We start from the raw sequence: 4719 nt of genomic DNA on the forward strand, positions 1-4719 counted from the left end.
AAAAAACTTTGTTAGTATCTAACGTTACTTGGTTTTGCTTTTTTTTTTTTACTTGGTTTTGTTTTTGATGTAAAATGCAACTTTTTTCCCTTAACATTTTATACTGCCCTGACATGAACATATACAGTGTTTTTCAAATCTGGTTTACACCGATAGCCAGGGATCCTTTTTGAGGTTTGAATGGGATTTCTGCTACATTTTAAAAACTGGTAGAGTTTTTGTGTTTCCTCATCAGTAAATGGGAGATCACAGTAGGATAGGCAGAAGGTCACAGGGTTGTAATGAGTTTAAATGATTTAATATGTATAATGAGAGCAGCAACCGACATTCCTTGAATATTTTCTATGTACTTGGTACCACTTTAGGTGCATTGCATGTATTCCTACGCTTACTCTTCCCTAGAACTCTGTGTGGTGGGTCCTTTTATTACCTCCTCCCTGTTTTTTACACACAGGGAACCCGAGGGCGCAGAGCATCTGAGTAATGATCCCAGGCTGCAGTGTGGCCAAGAGCAAAGCCAGGATCGGCCTTGAGGCAGGCAGGCTTCAGGGCCTGCACCCTTCGCCATGGGGCTATCCTGCTCCCCAGGCGAGCTAGTACCCAACAGAACCAGCCTGAGGATGGGTAGAAACTTCCAGAAAACTTGAACAGTACAATCTAGAGGGTGACATGAATGTTGTCACGTTACTCATGCTCCATGTGGTCTGGGCACGTGGAGCACCTGACAGTGGCTGCCATGGTCCATTCCCAGGCCCCTGGCTCTTGTGTTCTCCTGAATGCCTGGGCCCATCTGACTTCTGGGAGGAGCACTTTGGTGGCAAGATCATGAGGTTTACAATCAGAAGGCGTTCAAGACCTTTGAGCCCTGTGGTCCTGTCCGAACTTGGGCCTCCTCCCTCCTAGAGATGCCAATAGCATGTGCTTCAGCTTCTACACTGGGAGGCGCGAAGCGCTCAACTCTTCCAACTCAGGGTAAGACAATCAGGGAACTAAGACAATGAACACAGAATAGAACACCTGGACCTGGGGCCTCACAGCCTGGTCCTCGCCGCCTCCCTGGCTCAGAGCTTTGCCAGTTCTTGGGGACGATGGCCATTAGTGTCAGGATCTCACCGAATATCACCGTTTTGTCGCTTATATACTTATGTCTTGAATGCTCTCTCTAGAAAATCATATATTATTCTGATTCTGTAATCCACGTAACCACTCTTAGTGGATCTGCTTGGTATTTTTATCCAGAGCTTTTTTAAACATACGCTACACATATTTCTGATTTGTGACATTAGTAAGAATTCCAGTGCACAAATGGTATAAACAAGCACTTTGAGGAATAGAAAATACAATCAGGAAAAAAAGAAAAAGAAAAAGAAAATACAATCAGGTAGCTGGTGTATAAGGAATAGCTCAGGGGATTCCCCAGGTGGCTCAATGGTTTAGCGCCTGCCTTCAGCCCAGGACATGATCCTGGAGTCCCAGGATCGAGCCCCAGGTCGGGCTCCCTGCATGGAGTCTGCTGCTCCCTCTGCCTGTGTCTCTCTCTCTCTCTCTCTCTCTCAGGAATAAATAAATAAAATATTAAAAAAAAAAAAAAGGAATAGCTCAGCCTGTCTAGAGACCAAAGGAACGCAAAACAAAAGCCATAGATCACATTTCGCATATGAATATATCCCGTGCCGGCGAGGGTCACATTTATTATTGATGGGCATATAAACCAGCTAAAAGCCTGCTTGAAGGCCTTTTATAACATACAACAAGAATCTTAAGTATGTTCATGTGTTTTAAGATAATTTGTTTCTGGAATCCAGCTCTGAGAAATAACACAGAAAAGGCTTTTAGTGTAAAGTGTTCATTGCGGCACTATTTATAAGAAGCGGGAAACAACCTAAATGCCCCACAGGCTGCGAATAGTTAAGTGAACAAGATGTTCTTTACTGTGCAGTTACTTAAAATCACGCTTATACATAATGTATGACGACCTGGAGAAATACACATAATATAATCCAAGTGAAAAGCAAGAATGATAGGGAACGATCACAACTAAGTAAAAGAGGTCATAAAAAATACAAACATTTGGAAATAAATATACAGAATGCTAATAACAGTTACTCGTGAGGTGATGATCATGAATGATTCCTTTTCCTACTTCTAACTTCTCTATGTCTTTCTTCTTTCTTTCTTTCTTTCTTTCTTTCTCTTTCTTTCTTTCTTTCTTTCTTTCTTTCTTTCTTTCTTTCTCTTTCTTTCTTTCTTTCTTTCTTTCTTTCTTTCTTTCTTTCTTTCTTTCTTTCTTTCTTTCTTTCTTTCTTTCTTTCTTTCTTTCTTTCTTTCTTTCTTTCTTTCTTTCTTTCTTTCTTTCCTTCCTTCCTTCCTTCCTTCCTTCCTTCCTTCCTTCCTTCCTTCTTTCTTTCTTTCTTCTTTCTTTCTTTCTTTTTTTTCTCTCTACGTTTTTCAATTCTGCTGCTGCACAGGCCTTGCGTGACAAGCCAATCCTCTACTCTGGGTGACTGGGGCCAGGCCAGGTGCAGGGGGCCACCTGGTGAGCCCTGCTGGAGAAAATGGAAATGTCACCACCTTACATAGGACACGGGAAAGGCGTGGCAGAGGGATTTTTTTTTGCATCCCCAGCGAATCACAAGTTTCCATAACTAGGGATCTTGCTCAGGCCTTCTATAGCTCGCCACCTCCTGGGAACAGCTTCCTCTGTGTCCTGGGAGGCTACACTGGCAGGTGCTGGCACCTGTACCAGAGGCACACCAAGAAAGAAAAAAACACATTTGATTTCAGTCAGTTGTTTTTTAAAAAGCTTTTACCCCCTATTTGGCGGTGAGAAGTAGGGTCCTGGTTTATCCAGGACGATCCTGGTCTACAGCTGCGGTCCCTGCATAATTACCAACAAGGCTCTCCTTTTCTCTTGGGAATTGCTCTGCTTTGGGGTCCCTAGGGGACTCAGTGGTTGAGCGTCTGCCTTTGGCTCAGGGTGTGACCCTGGGGTCCTGGGATCGAGTCCCGCATCGGGCTCCAGGATGGAAGCCCGCCTGTGTCTCTGCCTCTCTCTCTGTGTCTCTCATAAATAAATACATAAAATCTTAAAACAAACAAACAAACAAACAAAAAACCAAGGAATTGCTCTGCTTCAGAGAATAAGTTATATGGTCACCCTAGCAATTTTGGATGTGGGGAGAGGGGAGGGATGAGGGTTATCATCTGGACGCTGACTCTTGAGTGGAGGGGGGGTGAGGGAGGGACAGTTGGTTCCTGACAGCCGGCATGCAGGAGAAGGAGCCAGCAGCGACACTCGAAGGGACAGAAAGTAGCCCAGCTGCCAGCAAACACTGGCCTGTGGGCTGTGTGACTTGGCTAATTAGCTGCATGTCTACCACCTGACAGTGATTTTGATTCCGACAGCATTGGCTGTTCCTGGAGGTGGACCAGAAAACCTGTCTCGTGGATTTAAGACACCAGGGACACAGCTGCCCCAGGGATCTTCTCTGTCAGCCCCCCTGGTGCCTGGTATTTCGACTTGTAATGAAATGTTAATCAAAATAATTCAAATTATCATCTGCAGAGAACAGTGCAAAGGAACAAGGGAAAAGGGCCCCTGGGGGGGTCAGGTGGTTGAGCATCTGCCTTCGGCTCAGGTCATGATCCTCGGGTCCTGGGATCGAGTCCCGAGTCGGGCTCCCTGCTCAGGGCGGGGAGTCTGCTTCTCACTCTTCCTCTCCCTCTGCCTCTCCTCCTGCTGGGTTCTCTCTCTCTCTCTCTCTTTCTCTCAAATAAATAAATAAAATAGAAAAAGAAGAAGAAGAAGAACAACAACAACAACCACAACAGGGGAAACAGTACAGTTAGGGAACTGGAAGGATCTTCACACCAACTGTGCTCTTCTCAGCGGAATAACCCTGAGCAAAGGACTCAACTGCTGAGGTTCAGTCTCTCTGGAAGGAAAAAGAGGAGAATAAAACCCACCCTGCCTCTTCCTTGGGTGGTAATGTGACCAAAATGATCACTGAGTATGAAAGTGCTCTGCTAATACGAAAGCACTCTGCAAATACCAGTATTAGTATCGTGAAGTTTTTAAAATAAGTAACACATTAGCTTGAGCTAATAGCAACCCTTTGGAACGTTTAGTGAGCAAGTCCTGGAAGAAAAACACACAAAGTGGGCAAATGCTGATGGGTGGCAGCAGGGAGGAGAGAGAGGACTGACGCAGGCTGGCTCCAGATGAACCATCTGGAGAGGGTATTGGGGGAAAAAAAGATTAGTGGGCCTCATCCCAAGAGCTTGAGATTCAGTTGACTAGACACACAGCCCAGAGTAAGCAGGATGGGGGTGGGGGAGCTGCTAAGCAAGAGGCACAAGGGAACAGACAGGACTATAAAGAGAGTGGGGGTGGGGAGAAAATAATAGAACCCTGTTGCTTTTTTTTTTTTTTAAGATTTTATTTATTTATTCATGAGAGACACACACATAGAGAGAGAGAGAGAGAGAGAGAGAGAGAGAGAAGCAGAGACACAGGCAGAGGGAGAAGCAGGCTCCATGCAGGGAGCCCGATGCGGGACTTGATCCCAGTACTCCAGGATCACTCCCCGGGCTGAAGGCAGGTGCTCAACTGCTGAGCCACCCAGGATCCCAGAACCCTATTGCTTTGACAAGTGTTTTTAAGAGCCTACTCTTGCTAGGAAACTGAGGACTAAAATTAATTTTTGTGATTTTTTTTTG

This window comes from Canis lupus, chromosome 11 (assembly GCF_048164855.1).
Source record: "Canis lupus baileyi chromosome 11, mCanLup2.hap1, whole genome shotgun sequence".
In the NCBI taxonomy this organism is placed as follows: Eukaryota; Metazoa; Chordata; class Mammalia; order Carnivora; family Canidae; genus Canis; species Canis lupus.